The sequence below is a fragment of the Leptinotarsa decemlineata genome, unplaced genomic scaffold (assembly GCF_025532065.1).
Source record: "Leptinotarsa decemlineata unplaced genomic scaffold, Ldec_3_MD MMD2_P_RNA_scaffold_2, whole genome shotgun sequence".
Lineage (NCBI taxonomy): Eukaryota > Metazoa > Arthropoda > Insecta > Coleoptera > Chrysomelidae > Leptinotarsa > Leptinotarsa decemlineata.
The window spans coordinates 13,358,875-13,376,774 of record NW_027412529.1 but is presented as its reverse complement, the minus strand read 5'-3'; the positions used below and the strand labels follow the sequence as shown (position 1 = coordinate 13,376,774).

At 34.4% G+C, this 17,900-nt stretch overlaps 1 protein-coding gene across 7 annotated transcripts in view; it reads left to right on the top strand.

Moving 5' to 3' along the window:
- Positions 1-17,900, top strand: part of LOC111507460 (uncharacterized) — a 97,876-nt gene that overhangs the window by 25,395 nt on the left and 54,581 nt on the right. The window contains exon 1 of one of the 7 annotated variants that reach the window (XM_023162760.2): positions 152-484. The exons of 5 other annotated variants lie outside the window; for them this stretch is intronic. The gene's annotated coding sequence lies outside the window, so the exon portion shown is untranslated. Of the gene's footprint in view, positions 1-151; positions 485-17,343; positions 17,426-17,900 lie in introns of those variants that run through there. One more of the 7 variants, XM_074183838.1, reaches the window with a different exon arrangement.

Sequence of the window (17,900 nt, the reverse complement as noted above, 5' to 3'; positions counted from 1 at the left end):
TTCTAAACAATTCGACATCCAAATCATTAATATTCATATATTACGTGAAAATTAAAAGACACTGGACTACAATAAGACCTAATTTATATCTATATTGTTCATCATGAAATTCTCTTGAAAAAAACGACGTGAAACAGTATTTTTCGTGGAAAAAACCCTTCTGAAAATAAAAAATATAGAAGATGCGCTAAAATGAAATATTTTGTTATTTGCTCATCATAAAATTTTCTACAAAAAGGTATCATGTCGAATTTTTTACAGAAGTTTTTAGACTTTTTTTCAGAGAATAATAAACCAACAAAAAATGTAAAAATACCACTCGGATTTATTGGGACTTGTCAGAGGTTATTCTTCTCTATAACAAAATGAAGCTCCAATTAGTATGATAATTAGTAACAAAATCACAGAGTGAATGCGCCAATGGAGGAGGATTACTTTTTTAAAGTAATTTCCTGACGTGTCCAATAATAACAAGCAGAACCTGGTAAGTATTTAAAATTACCAATAATAAAATAATATTCGTGAGTGTTCATCAGGTTAAATTCTGTTTTTTGATTATTCTTATATGAAAATGAGAGTTAAACTGTTATATCTACTGATCATTATTAGTAGAATAATGAAAATAAAGATTCGAATTGATTAAAAATAGATTTTTATCTACGAATTATGAAAAATCCAAGAGATAAACTGATACCTACATAATCGATTGTTTAGCAATGAAGTATATATTAACTCTTTATTCATTTGCATATACAGTGTGTAAAAGCCAAATGGAATGAATTCATTACTTCGGTTACTGTACATATTTAAAAAAAACCGAAATACGTCAAATGTAAATCATAATTTGACATTCCTCAACGTAAAAATACCACCCCTACTTTCAACCCCCTTCGAATGGCAGGTACAACCCCCAATTTTTTAAATGGGAAGTATAGGTTTGTGATATATAGTTTGAAGGGTCTCTTCATTATCCATCCAAAAATATTATCGCTTTCAAGTTTGCAATAATTAAGATAAAATAAATTAAAATTATGTGGTTAACGAAATTCGATAAAATAATAATAATAATAATATCGTCTTTATTATTTCATTACAAAAAATAAGAAACAGAAATTAACATAATTATATCCTTAACCAACGAAATAAAATAAAGGACGAAGTTCATCGTCTGTAATGCAATGCATCACAGAAAATGTTCTTCCACTTAACCCTGAAAAGAACACAAAAAAAAACAAATCTAAAAATGTGACTATTATATATAATAATAGAGAAGTTTGAATACGAGCCAACACCTTACATTAGAACGTTTAATTCGCCTATCCTTTACAAGTATTTACTTTCATTTCAGTGAACAAATAGTCCTTATATTTACTTTTAAATTTAGTGGAATTCAGTTGTTTGAGAGAGGGGGGGACAGAATTATACTTTTGGCAAATTTGGTACCTGAAGGACCGTCTGAACATTTCTATTTTGAATTTTGGCACTGCTAGCATATTTTTATGTTGAATATTCAAGTTGTGAATATCCGTACGATATGTAATTTTTCTATGGAGATATGAGGGTTTTTTGTTGTAATTATTTTATGGAAAAAACAAACAGCGTGAAGTAACCTCCTTTTCTCCATGTTCAACCACCCAATTTCTTGAAGTTTATATGAGATCCTTTGTCGCTGACCAATACCAAAGATTAATCTAAGGCACGAGTTTTGAACTTTTTGAATTTTATTTTTGTATTTATTGGTTAAACATGGACCATAAAGAACATTACCATAGTTGAAAACCGAAAGTACCAAGGATTCACATAAAGATTTTTTTACATGATAAGGCAGAATATGTCTATTGCCATAGATAATTTTCAGTGCAGAGTAGGCACGTTGTAACAGTTTATTCTTGAATTTTTCAAATCTCAGCTCTACATCTATCAAAACACCAAGATTTTTCGCTTCACTAACAATATCTAATGGTTCATTTCAAATGCAAAAATTTGCAGAGTTAGTCACAATGGAACGATGATATCTTGGGCCGAATATCATTACATTCGATTTGCTAGGGTTTATAAATAAAAAATGGTCCGTTGCCAGTTCAACAAATCTATTTATATCTGCATTGACAACTTCACAAGCATTGTCTACCATTTTCGCTGGAAAACTGTGATATATTTGAGTATCATCAGCGTATAAATGCACTTGACAAATTTTAAGAGCTTGTAGTAAATGAGAAGTATATATAAAAAACAATAAAGGGCCAAGTATAGAATCTTGGGGTGCTCCTGATTTAATATATAGAATATCTGAGGTGCATTCCTCTATACTGACCATCTGCTGTCTATCTTTCATATAGTCTGCCAATAATGCCAAAGCATTAGCAGAAAAACCGATATATTCCAAAATATTCAACAAAAGATTGTGACTAATAGTATCAAATGCCCTGCTGAAATCTGGTAGGACTAACACCGTACATTTATTTTCGTCTATTGCTTTCATTATGTCATCCGCAATATGTAGAAGAGCGGTTGTACAGCTATGCCCTTTCCGAAATCCCGATTGAACAGAAGGCAACAGAGAAAAATTCAAAAGATGGTTTTTAATTTGAAACTCCATGGCTCTTTCTATGATTTTAGATAATACAAGCAGAATACCCATTCCTCTCATATCTTTAAATTCCAATGGACTTTGTTTTTTAGGCAGAACCTTCACAATGGCTTTCTTCCAGACCGTTGGGTCTCGGTTAGACAGAAATTTATGATGTGGCTAATATAGGGTATGATATGGGGACAACACAACTTTATTAGCTTTATACTCGACCCATCGCATCCTTTAGCATTCGTTTTTACTTCACAGATAGTTTTGTACACAAACAGATCATTAATTTCTTCAAAATTGAAATCACTATCGACCCTTTAATTGTTTTTATAAAAGTTCAGTAAACTTTGTGGTGGTTCATGTTGTGAAATTGACTCTATAAAATACCTGTTTAGTTCCTGAGGATTTTTAAAAATTTCAGGTATAGTATTTTTCCTTCCAGATATAAATTTGTTATCCTTGAGAATTTTCCACATGTCCTTTGGTGAATTATTGTTAAATGCATGGGCTTTCTTTTCTCTTTTAATAGCCTGGTTAGTTGAATTACGCATTTGTCTATAGAAGTCCAAATGTCTTTGTAATTTTGTTCTCCTGAATTTTACTAGAGCTCTTTCTCTTTCAGCAATCATGATTTTTACCACTCCCGTCAGCCATGGAGCTTTCGGCTTTGTTACTCTGGAAGTAGTTATTGGCATATGTTTATCAAATATGTTGTATAGAGAATTTACCAAGTATGACACCTTCTCTTCAATCCTTTCTTGGTCATATATCCTGAAAAAAGAAGTATTCAACAGATCTACCTGAAAAAGGTCGTGGTTAAAGTTTGTGAAGCTCCTGTATGTACGGAGTTTGGGTTCACACTGCTCTTCACGTACCCTTAATTTACAGTACACTATATCATGATCAGAGATGTGAGGTATAATACCGCTCTCCACTTCAGTTCCTTCTTGAACTATAACATAGTCCAAAAGTTTTGCCGACGTGGCCGTAACTCGAGTAGAAACATCTATCAACTGGCAAAGATGCATTGTATTCATTATTGAGTGAAACTTCTTCACGCAATGATTTTCATTATCCAATAGATTTAAATTGAAATCACCCATACATACAATTTCATCTATCACTGTTCCTATTGCAGCCAAGCTATCCTCAAATTCATCTAAAAATGCATTATGCATGAGGATTATAAATTACACCAATAGCAATAGCCTTTTTTTCAACAGTAGTTCTTATCCAACACTGTTCCCATTTATAATCCCGCCCACTATCAATTACCCCAAAACGCAATTTGTTACTAACATATAAACATAAACCTCTTCCCCTACAATTTCTGTCCACCCTGTGTAAATTAAAACCATTAATGTTCAACTGATCGTTATCAATGGAATATTTCAACCATGTTTCACAAATTAGTAATATATTTAAGGAATTGTCAAGGACTATTTGTTTGACATACTGTAAGGACGGCAACAGCGATCTTGCACTACAAAAACCTATATTCAGAGAATACATTTCCAAAACAATTTATTCGTATCCAATTTCAAAAAAAAAAAAAACCTAAAACTAACAAGAAGCAGATTCTTTTTTAGTCCTTTTTCTTTTGTGTTCTAAATGAGGCTGATAACAAATCAAAGGGAGCATCTCAACTGATCGCACCGCTGCCCATTAATCTAGCTATTGGTTACATTCCTCAGGTATTTTGGTGATGTCTTCCATCTTACCAATTTTAACACGTATTGTTGATTATTCAGTTTAACAAAAACTGTTCCATTAATTGTCCATACTTTCCCAGCCAAGCCCATTCGTTTAGAAGCTTCTCTAACAATTTCCAGTTGTTCCTTTGTAAGATCCTCTCTAATCACCAGTTTGCCGCCTTTTGAGAGTCTCTTATTATTATACACAAGATTTTTAAAATAATTTGTGGAAAATCTGACTATTATTGCCCTACATTTATTCCCATCTTTCTTCCCCAATCGGTAGCAAAATTCAATACTGGAATCGCCTATTTTTAATTTTAATTTATTATTGAAGATATCGAGAACAGTTTTAGTAACGTCTTCATTGGGTATTATTTCGGTAACACCACACAACCTCAAATTTTTACTTCTTCCTTTCTGTTCCTGTTTCTTCTGCTGATTGACCAAACTATTAATAGTCTCCTCCTGTTGCTTAAGTTTTTCGACTATTTTTTCATTTTCCCGTTTCAGTTCACTAAATCTTTCATTATATTTTTCCTTGACTATTTGAGTTATCGTTTCAGTGAGCCGATTTATGAAATCATCTGCTGTGCACAATTCAGTAACAAGATTTCTTATACTTGAGTGCAGTTCCTCCTCGCCCTTACACTCAAAAACTAAAATGTAATGCAAAACGTAATGAAATGTAGAATACGAAAAAGAACTACGAATGTTATCGAAGTAGATGTTCAAAATGTTCACTGCGAACGTCTTGGCAACATTCTAATCTCGAATAAAACTGTCTTCCAACATTATATAACATATCAGGCGTGATCAACCTAAACGAAAGCGTTATTCGTTCTTCTAAGTCATTCAAATCCGAAGGTTTAGTTTTGTACACATTGCTCTTTACATATCCCAATAATCTAATGATGAAAGATCAGGTGATCGCGCTGGCCATTCAATCGATCCTCGCCTCCCTATCCATCGATTGGGAAATGTTGTATCGAGGTATTGCCGGACATTAACTTGGTAATGGGGTGGTGCTCCATTCTGCTGAAACCATACCGTATCCACTGAAACTTGAGGGGTTTCCTGGATCAGGATATGAATTTGCTGAACTTGGAATGACATCATTTTGAAGTAGTGCGGAATAATTATGGTCATTCAAGTTGCCCTCAATTAAAAAGGGACCAATGATATGATTTCCTACAATCCCTGCCCAAACATTAAACTTTTGAGGGTATTGCGTGTGTTCTTCTCTCATCCAGTGAGGATTTTTCGTTGACTAGTAGCGGCAATTTTGCCGATTAGCATGACCTTTAAGAGACAAAGTACACTCATCAGAAAACATAACGTCTTCTAATTGGATCATATTGTTATTCAACATGTCCATCTGTTGATCACAAAAATAAGTTCTTCTATCAAAATCGTCTTCTATGAGCTCCTGAGTAGGTATCATTTCATAGGGATGCATTTTTTTTTTTAATATGTTTACTATCGATGTATGGCTAACATTGAATGTAGTCGATGCCTGTCTGTCTACTCGATGTATGTGGGTTTTCCTCAAATCCAAGCATCACATCTAATTTGAGTTCATCACTCAATGTATTGGCAGCTGTATTGGCAATGTATTGGTACCTATCCAAATAAACACCTAAATATTTCACTTCGTTAACAGCTTGAATTGTAAAGTTTGATGTTTGGTTTTTGATAAGGAGATTGTCAAAAGGGCAGGAATTGTTTGAATTGCAACTAAAGGGTAAGAAATTGGTTTTCTCCATATTAACAGTGAGTAATTTATAGTTGAACCATTCTTTTATAGCTTTAAAATCCATTTCAACTACATTTTTGAGGTTATTCCAGGTCTTTTCCTCATAAAAAATGGCTATATTATCTGCATATCCAATTATTGTACCAGCTGTATTGAGTTTGAATAGGTCGTTTATGTAGAGATTGAATAAAGTTGGTCCTAAGATTGTACCTTGGGGCACACCACATTCTACTCTTCTCGGCTCGCTTTGTATCCCTTCGATTCTTACTGACTGTTATCTATTGAGTAAATAGCTTTCAAACAGTTTCAGGCAATTGGCCCTAATACCGTTATTTTCCAATGTATTCAGAAGTTTTTTATGATCCACGTTGTCAAAGGCTTTTGAGAGATCAATGAATAGACAGTTGCAAGAACTCCTTATGCACTACGCCACGGTAATGGAAGACAACAGTAAGAAAAACATTGACAATTGATCAAACCCTATGTGGTTTTTTGGTCTTGGCACTCTTGGGCTCTTCCATTGTCTCGATTGGACTTTGGTTTCGATGTCATAAACATATACCCATGATTCGTCACCTTTTTGAGCAAATCTGGATCGCTGTTGACGTCACTCAATAATTCCCGAGCAACACGACGGTTTTTTTGGTCAAAATTCAGCAATTTTGGAATGAACTTCACTGCCACACGTGTCATAACCAAAGTTTATAAAAAAAATGCATGGAAAGAGCCAAGTTATATGCCGACATCCACAACAACTTCTTCAATAGTGATTCAACGATTCTCCGTAACAATTTTCTTCACTTCCTCAACATTTGCATCGGTTGTTCATTTGCTGGAGCTTCCTGGGCGAGCGTCGTCATTCACATCTTCTCTACCTTCTGTGAAAAGCTTGTAACACGTGTAAACATTGTTCTGACTCAGAGTATACAATAACGGTACGCCAGTGTCAATATTTCAAGTGTTTTTGACCATTAAATTCCATTTTTAACACAAATTTTAATGCTAATCCTTTCATCCATTTGTTCGATAGCAGAAAATCGCCGAACACGCAAAACACTTTTTCAACTTTCATGCCTTTAACCAACAAACTAAACATTTTAACTAGCTGCTCGGCTGTCGGCTGTACCAATATAAAAAAATCGCAAATTAAATGTACGTCACCGGCGAAATATGAATATTCATTTTATTTTTTGAACAGGCCACGTACACTTCTTAAAAATCCAAAATCTTTTCTCACTACTCTCTCGTCACAGCTATTCAGCCTTTGTGAGAATCTGTTAAAAAAATTTGTTTAAAATCTGTTTTTCCGTTAATCAGCTGTCGCCCCCATACGAACGACAACTCTCGAAGTTGAGAAACTTGTGCGAGCTAAGGACTAACGAGGTCTTACCTTTTAACGTGTGATTATTAACACAGTTGCAGAATCATCCCAGCTTCAACCAGATGAATTCTTTCGAGAAAAATATCTGGTCGAAGCGGGAATCGAACCTACGGCCTTCCGATGGTGAATCGGGCGCACTACCACCGCGGCCAATTCCATATCTCGAGATTTTCAACAAGCAAGAAAAAACGCCGTTGAGATTTTCTGCGACTTCACGTATTTGAATATCTCATTCATTCTGCGAAGTACAGCTTGTGAAAATTAGAAAGAGACTCAAGAATTTCCTTTCCCTCTCCATCTTTGTCTCTCTGGCTTTCACCATGTTCCAACGAACGCACATCTAGTATCGAAGTAATTTAGAAAGGTATTCCTACATTTGACAATCTGTATCCAGCTTATTGTTTTTATTTTTCGTTGATCTTCTTCTATATTTTTTCAATACATATGCCAGTTGTGATCGAAGTCTTACTGTCGCAAAGAGGGTGAAAAGCTGAATATTTTGCATTGCAACTCTCAGAGAAGGATATCAGAATTTAAAGAAAATATGAAAATTTACCAAGTATGTTAATGAAAAAATCGAATAGATGTTCACGAAACAATTCATTATGACCCACCACGTAACACATAATTTATAGTAGGATCATAAGCAAATAATTTGACAGTCGAACCGGGCGGTTCGACATGGGTGCTTTGTTCACTTAGTCAATCGGCCGATGTGTGAGTCGATGGTTCAAGCCCCAGGCTGAACGATCGATTTTCACTTGCTATCGTACAACCCGTGTTAGGAATCACACGTTAAAAGGTAAGACCTCGTTAGTCCTTAGCCCGCACAAGTTTCGACTTCTGAGGATTGTCGTTCGTAGGGGTGCGATAGCTGGTTAACGGAAAAAACATATTTCGAACATATATCTTATTAGAGTTTTCAAATAGGCAGTTTCTGATTATTTCTGAAATAAAAACTCGAAAACAATAGAATCATCTATTACAGATGTACCTATTCATATATTCTAGAGAACTTCAGGAAAGCATCAATGCTAAAAACATTTTCTTCAACTTTCAATATTTTAATTGTTTAAAAATGTCAAAATTAGGGCTTTTCTGAATTGCCCTAATCGAATGAAGAAGGAATGCGACAGTAAGAAATAAATGTTCTCGCTCCACTTTAAAAAATCTCGGTAAAAAACCTAAAAAACTATTGCCCTTTTGGAAAGTAAACTTGATACAAATGAAATAGATCGTTTAGAGATTCCATATGGATTAATTTCCTTACCTTCACGAAAGAACGATTGAGTATACCAGAAAGTTAACAGACAAAACTTTTTCATTCGACTGAAACTACATCCCGCAGCTCACTACTTTCGAAGCCCTTTTCCGATTATACCGAATCGATAGAGCGAAAGATTCGAAAAATGAAAAAAAATTGGAAAGAAGTCGAAGTAACAACAGAGAGTCCAAATTTCGAGCAAGGGTATAAAATTGGAAACTGAGCAACTTTTTTCTTTTACATTTTTCGAAATTTACAAAAAAAATTATTTCTTGAGTACTTCTCACATATAGGCAGTGGGCATACTTGAAGACTGGCTATAAATCAAATCATCTGAAGGAACAATTCGTTCAGGCCGGTCTCAACTCCCTATACTGTAGGTTAATGGACTGACACTCATCAGAAAAAAACTAGTCCCCTGGATAATACCACGAAGGGCGTTGGATTATATCCGACAGGTGTCAGTGCAGGATTCTTCACTGAAGTTATTCCTGCATATGATGTTGGTTATACAATTGCCGCAATAGATTATCAGTTATTGGAATTGAGACTGGCCTGAACGAATTGTTCTTTCAGTCTGCTACCGATCGGTAGCCGGGCGGTTCGACGTGGGTGCTTTGTTCACTCAGTCAATCGGCCGAAGTGTGAGTCGATAGTTCAAGCCCCAGGCGGAACAGTCGATTTTCACTTGCTATCGTCCAATTCGTGTTAGGAATCACACATTAAAAGGTAAGACCTCATTAGTCCATAGCTCGCACAAGTTTCGACTTCTGAGGGTTGTCGTTCTAGGGGTGTGTCGTTCTTTGGGGTGCGATAGCTGGTTAACGGAAAAACATATAACATATAACACATATATAGATATAACTTTTGATTTATAGCCAGTCTTCAAGTATGCCCACTGACTATATGTGAAAAGTTTGTTCCTTTAGATGATTTGATTTCTTGGGGACTTTCGAAAATAATGTCAAATATGACAGGTTTACAGTAAAATGTGACAAAAGGAAAGGGGCAGTTTTTTACTTATTCTTTAAACACAAACTAACCGCGAAGTCAAATTTTCATTATATTTATTGATAAAAAAAACTTCCTCATGTCGCAAACTTTATGTGTGACACTGTTTATGAAACCGTCGTCTAGGTGAAAGATTATTAACTAATAACAACTCCACTTCGTAAAAAAGCCCCAAGCTGAAAAAACACATCTCATGTACCAAAAGTCTAACAGAAATCAAAACTGAATACTTTATCGAGGAGAGGTACATAGATACAAAGAAATTAATCTTTCGAATTTCAACTACCTACACAGTAGGTTGTGGTAAATGCCTGCCGAAAAACAACTACTTCCCCGGCTAATGCCATGCTGGATATTGAAATATATCCGACAGACATTTATGCAAGATATACCTCACAGAGGTTTGTTTGTCCCGCAAATGTTTCTCGTTCATCCAGTAGCATGTACCTGATTTGTTGAAGGATATTACTTCTACATAAAATTTGTGAATGACGTTTCTTATATTAAGTTCACTGACCAACGTGTTTTCTAGAAGTAGGTGCTTTACCAAAGTCTACCATTGCTAAAATTTGAAAAAATGTCATCAAAAATCAATTTAAAAAAATAATTATAATCATTTGGGTAGAGATGTGGTATTTTTCATTACCATATTTCGGCAGGTTCAAATTGAGTCGCATAATTTGCAGCAATTTCATCGATAATTTGGAGGACTCTGTAAATACTTTTTATATTAAAAAATATTGAAAACTATGAAAGACTTTCCTGAAAGCTACCAAAAACTCTTCGCAAAAATATATAGATGATAGACGAATTATTTATTTCACATGAAAATTAGGACAAGAGCTCATCTTAAATAACCAGGTTTCCCCTGGTTTATTTTCCATCATATAGGTATGTTTTGTGTATGGATTGAGAATAATCTGATTTCTCTGTAATTCTATGTACAGTAATCTTCTATTTTATCGACCAAAACCGTGAGATATAAATTACTCGGGATTTTCATCAGCTGGTGAGTGAATAAACAAGAATGAATAATGTGAATTCCCAGCTTCGTATCAAACAGTCCTGACCTCTATGAAGTGCAAATACAGAAATCTCTCGGAAATTCTGATAACATGCTCATTTCAGCCATTCGTTCTTATATGTCTTTGGTTTAACAAAGAATATCCAAAAGTTGTCATTTTGAGCCAATGACCTTTTATTGGTGGATCCCGAATCTTTAATCAAACATCAGTAAAAAAATCACGAAACAGGTATAACCAAGATCTATTAAAATTTAAAGACACTTAACCAAGATAATATACAAGATCATTTAGACTCTAATGAGCTGCCAAAAAAATGAACTCTTGATCTAGTTTCAGAAATCGTGTTTTCCGGAAACAACCATAGGATTTTTTTTGTCTTAGACACCAATGAAACAATTTTTTCAAAATGTAGGTATACTCTCCAGAAGGAACACTAGTTCTATGCAACTTGCTTAACCTGTTTCAAGAAGTCGAAACTAGCTAGAGTTCAAACAATGAATAAAAAAAGAAAAACACCAGTCATCTTGATACATGCAAACTCCAAAGTGAAGGCGCTAAAGACCTAGAACTTTCGAAAACATTGAAATCACGGAAGGTGTTCAAGTGACTTGGTACATTTGATTCCACCAAGAGCGGGACATAACAAAAATACGCGACGGACTGTGACTGCTCATCGTTTTGAGGTTCAACTCAGTACACTTCGAACTTTACTGTTCAAGAACTCTTTCATTTGGAAAACTGTGTTTGTCCTTGAAAAAAATACCGAAACAAAATACTAACGGGATAACTTTTGGGCATACACGTGGTTTTTAGATGCAGCGAGGATATGAAAATTATCTGATAGTGGCTTTGACTTTCAACATCAAATAACGGGATTCACCTATTGTCTTTCCCTGCAGCTCTTACTATAAGGCAACTACTTGAAACCAAAGCCAAAAAAGCCATTCTTGATATGGATACATTGCTGGACTCCTCAACAAGAGGACGACTTCTTCATAGCTTCGTCGCGATATTCTGCCCGATATTGGACGCTTCATCCTGTCTAATCTGCTAAATCTCCACCATCTTTCGGTATTTACGATTTCAAGCAAATTTCGAATCGATATTGAAAATATCGATTCGGTGAAGAGAATATTGCCCAGAAAATTATTATAATTCAAATATTCACCTTGGCAGAATAAACAGAATTCCAACCTTCGTTCCTCATCGCCTCTAACATGTACATAATATATAGATATACTAACGTGTAAATCTCGTGAAATCTGCCGTAAGCTATTTTTCGGGTTTTCTTGAACATACTCTGAAATTTATCCGTCTATCTCTATATTCCCTCTGTGTCTTAGTGCATGTGTTTCATTTACTCTCCCGGTTCTATAGAATAACGTATTGATCCTGGAGACGGTTATATGGTGAATTGATTCACGATATGGATGTCTTTTGTTGAATTCTTCCGCAGTCACCCTCGTTGATCGAGCATTATCACCAACTAAACGCACAATCTCAGTCCTCTCGATTAAGTTGAGATTCACCATTTTGAAAACTCGCGAAACCCTTTTATAACTCGCGAAACCCTTTTATAACTCTCTTCACCAAATACTCGTGGAAAGCATTTGAAGATACCTTACTGTCGATATTATAACAACGAAAAAAGAGACAACTCAATTTCAAAGCCTGCTATGAAAAATAGTGCCTGGCTTATTGATCTAATCATATGAATGTGCCGTATGAAATGAAATCATGAAAATTTTGCCAAAATATGTCATTAGGTTGAGACGAATGTTTAAAAAACATATAAAGGAGTACGTTCACAATCGAATTTTTCTATGTTTTTTACCACTTTTAGTTGTAACTAACGTTACTGCAGTTTCGTCCTATAAGGACATTTTGAAACTTATACACTAAACTAACAATGGTTCATTACATTAGCTCTTATATATCACCCCTGTACGTACTAGTAAAGGTACTTGGCTTGATTGAGTACCTGAATGAACAGTTTACAATGCAATATAATTTAGTAAACTAAATCGATTCGATCATTTAACAGGTTGCACCCGCAATGTTTATGCTTGTCTCATTTCCTTTTCAATGCCAAAGATAAGGTGGACAAGTTGGAGAAATCTGGAGTTTATAAGCTTAAGTGTCCGGAGTGTAACAGTGTATATGTGGGACAATGTGGTTGAAATTTTCTAAAACGGTATGCTGAACATGAAAGGTCCTTCAGACTAGGAAAAAATGATTCGACAATTTCAAACCATTCCTTGGCATACAACCACAAGTTTCCGAATCTAAACGATACGGAAATTTTGCAATGTGCAAGGAAGGGTTTCTTCACCTTTCCATTGAAGTGTACAGTTTGTTATACAGGGTCAGTCAATAAATCATGAATTTGGGATTTTGTCATCATATATCTATATGAGATATTGGGCTGAAACTTGGTATATAGGGGTTTGAAATATGCCCGAATCGAATGGGCTTCCCACTTTTCCGATAAAAATACCTAATGGCCCTTCTCGAAATTTCTACCTATTGAGCAGGTTATAGTAGGCCTTGAAAATAAGAAAAATCCATATCTATCAACATCTTTGAATAGAGCTCGTCGAGTACTATAATTTAAATTTTCATTTTTCGAAATCGGTTCATAAGTTCCAAAATAACAGAGTATTGTGGTTTGAAATCGCACACACTGTATAACTGCATTTCATAAATTTAAACGTATGTCTGTCTAAACGCAATAAACGCTGTTATTTGCGTGTACGGATTTACATGCGGTTCTCACAGATGAACGAAATTATTTGATATGTTTTTTTATGTGTTATGTTCCCGAATATTTCAGAATACTTGCGGATGTTATGGATTCTAAAGAGTAGTTCCGAATGGATATTCTAGAAAGCGAAAGTTGTAGTCCACATATCTTCAAAAGCACGCCACCATAACATATAACTCTCTTGATCGTTCGAAAATGAGCTGAAATGTTCCCGAATGTTCTCGAACGTTCCAAAATATTCGAAAATGTTCCGAGACGTTCTAGAATGTTGTAGAGAATTATTGACTTTTTTTCTAGAACTGAGTTTTCAACACTTGGATCTTCAAAAGTACGCTTTTCAGATGAAAATGGGAAACTTCTTCATGGACAAGGTGATGTGATACTACAACAGAAAAAATATATCACATATTTTTATCGACCTTTTTGGGGTATTTTTCTCTTCCACAATCTGAAAAATATGGAAATTATAATGGCAAACTTTTTAGTTGACCCCGATAAGTTACTGCGTGAAATCAAAGTATTTTTCACAAAGAAAAACGTTCTATTTATCAGTGATTTGTCGTATTTAACAATTTTGCCTATAAAAAAAATTGTTAAGAAATAATACAATACTGATCAAAACTTTTCGGAAGCCTTCGTCTTCAGAAATAGACAAAAAACATTCATAGATATTTGCTGTTTTTCCTCTGCTGATTTATTTCTTAACTTCTTCTGCAGATGTCAAAAGAAACGTTAAGATAAGTATTGTACTAGTTTCTTAACAAACGTTTTTATCTGTGAAAAATACTTTTATTTTACGCATATTGTGGAATGTAAAAATACCAAAAAATGATCAATAAAAAATTGATTTTCCTCCACAAAAATTGACTTTCGTTCAATATGTCATATATGTTTTGTCATCTGTGTGAAACCTGGTCGCTAGTTCCATATAAGATAATGTAATGATATAACGAATACGTGTACATGAAACATTAACAAATAACCAAACATTCACTTCTGGCGATTTATTATTCTAAACGAAGTTCTATAAATACATCATCATGAACAGTCCCTTAATGGAATGTATTCGATTGAAAGAAAATGAAATATTTATCATACGCAATAAATGCTGACATCTGATAAATCAATAATACACCCCCAAATAGTTTTGATACAATAGTCTCCTACGATCAAGTCCGATTAAAAATAAGGCAGTTTGGATACGAATCGCTCTCTATACAAGCAAAAATCCTTTTAATAAAATAAACTATTTACATGTCCACATCTCATGAGTACCTCTCCCTTAAGGGTGAAGTAGCAAAGTGACAGAAACATAGACTTCATTAAAAACGACTAGGTAATGTGCCTCCTGAAGTCAAGGCTTATGCATACCATTACATGGTTTTGATATTCAGGTCGTTCAAATGAAAACATAGCTGTCAATGTGTTTAAGCTAGATACTCCTGGAAAAAGTTCATGAAAAATCCTGGACAGAATGTTCTATACAAGCGAAGTCTTCAATAACATCATCAAAGAAATGATAATAAATCAATAATACAGATATTCCCACTCATTGAATATGTCGCACTTTGGATGAGATTAGAAAAAGATTTTCACTTCACTTATACTTCTTACAAGATTAGAGAACTAACTCTAAGATATTACTGGAGTTTTTCCCAACACCAAACCGTTATTTCACGGTGTTTCGATCATCAAGTGATCACGTTCAAGAGGAAGATCAAACTAATCATATTCACAAAGTTATCCTGATTCATACCATAGGTACCACTTCTAGGTATAGTCGAAGTAACCGATATAGTAATCTTAAAGCTATCGGCGAACTCAAAGGCCAAAAAACCCAATACAAAGAAATAATGCCGCTACGAATTAGTCCATGTGGACTGAAGAATTGGCCGTTCGTATTGGATACTTTTTACTAACCGAGTTTTATGATTAGCTGAAGAGTCATAAAATTAAATTTGAAGTCATGTTACGGTGACCAATAGAATGTGAGGACGGTTAGAAGAGTCATGTTTTCAATGTTCAGTTCAGGAACTGATCGCGATTTGAGTGTTGAAATTCGATATTGGTGAAGATATAATTACTTAAAATTTTTGTTATTTGTTTAAAATATGGCGTGGAAGAACAGTGAAATTGCGTAACAAATACTTAGAACAAATAACTGAATATAGACAAGAACAACGACAAATTTTCTATTTGGACGAAACTTGGTATGACACTCACGACACAGTTACGAAAGGGTGGACTGATGGTTCGAGAAGGTGTACGCCTAACATGCCTGCAAACAAAGGATCGTGACTAATCATTGTGCATTGCGGAGGAAGTGAAGGATGAGTTCCGAATTCTTTGAAATTATGTGGAAGACAACTTGAGGACTGCAATGTTGACTATCATAAGAACATGGAAGCTAATATTTTTGAGGAATGGTTTGAAAACACATTGATCCTAAATTTGTATGCGAATAGTGTAATAGTTCTTGACAACGCTTCCTATCATTCGCGACAGCTCATCAAAGTACCGAATGAAAATTCGAGGAAAGATGAAATACAAGGTTTTTTAATGGATAACAATTTGTATTTTGGAGATAACTATACCAAAAATCAACTACTTGAAGTTTAACAGACAAAAACATTTGAAAAAGTGTATGCCCTTGAGAGTATTGCTGAAAATTATGGACACACCATAATGAGACTTTCCATCATTTTTGTGTTTTCAATCCCATCGAGTTGATTTGGGGAAAATTGAAACAAAGTATCAGGCGTAAAAATAATTTTTCAAAATTTGATAGGAAGGTGATAAAGCTAGTTGAAGAAGAAGTATCTAATATTACCGAGGAAGACTGGCAGAAAAAGATTAAAAAAGTAATTTCAGTTGAAAAAAACTATATGGAGATTGGACTATATAGAGATGAAATATAGAATCTCTTTTTTCATGATTGTCAGTGTCCTTACCGAGAGGAAATCACATGTGAAATCAAATATATAGGATATTCACGTTAAGAAGAAAATGACGTCACAAGATGTTACGGCGTTGCCAACATGTGCACTATTTCGAACTTTCAAATTTTTTTGTACTGTTGATTTGTTTTATTGATATCAACTTTACTTATTACTAATTTACTTAGTTGAAATACCACTTTGTTGAGACTGTTTCGACAATGCTTTAAGCATTTTGAATATACGCAGGTCTTATAAAAAAAATGATTAGTTCTGAGAAGAAAAGAAAGATTGACAGTTTTCGAGTTTTTTTCGATTCGGCAACGTCAGTTGAGCAACTTACAAAATGTAATTTTACTAGTTTCATTACTATTGAACGCATTTCATTGGAAATTTTGAAGTTATTATGTTGAATATACAAAATTATCAAAAATGACGTCATTCTCTTCTTAACGTCAATATCCTATAGAATCTCTCAATTTGACTTTTGAATCAAACAGTATCAGAGAAATATTTGAGCTGCAACTAATACTCGAAAAGGCCTAACTCTGATACGCCATTCTTTTACTCGGCACTCTGTATATTGGTGAACGATTAAGAAAAGTCCAATGTGTTGATATTTAAAATTTTGATATGAAACGTGTTTGAATAATTCCACTGCATCTTCTCGATTCCTTATAGAAGTGTGTAACACACAGTGTATGTTTTGGACAGATTTTTTTTGCTTTCTTCCTGTATAGCATTCAGTTGACCGCCAATCTATGTTCAACAATAAACATTTTCCATCTGCTTATTCGTCATTTTTCATCAACCTATCCTCTATTCAAATCATCAATAAATAATGAGATATGAAATGTTTTTCTCAGATAAAGCACCTATTAGAGTATGCAAAAAATGTTCAAATACTGTTCGGTCACAAAGTTTGCAGGTGGCTAGACTGAAATCATTGGGCTACTATGGTTAGTCTTGCAGTTGCCTCTATTGTAGTTAGTTGTATAGTGGTCCTTTCTAAGGTAAGGTTCTTTATACATAAGACGATTCGTTGGGTTCATATAATTTATATTTATGGTTCATGAAAATTCAGTTATGGAAGCCTACCTATAAGTTTTAGCAAAAGGTTTTAAATTAACTGAATGATTGAAGTAGTTTCCAAAACATACCGAATTGATATTTTGACTGGATATTGTGAACCCAGTAGGATTCAAAACCTCTTGAGTATTACTGGCAAGTGAATCTTTATACAAATCAATAATGTTATTGAAATATTTGTTTAAGAATTTAGGTTTTTCGAAATTTCAAAACGTATCTCGTGAAATTCTGCAAAAACTGAGCCAGTCAGTATGAAAATGCTTGATGAAGCTATTATATAGGTAGAATTGGAAGCTCTGGTGTAAAATGAATCTATAGAGAACACTTTCATTCTGTCTAGTGACCTAAGTTACTCTTCATTTATTGCGGCCAAAAAATGTTGCCCAGCAACACTTTTGG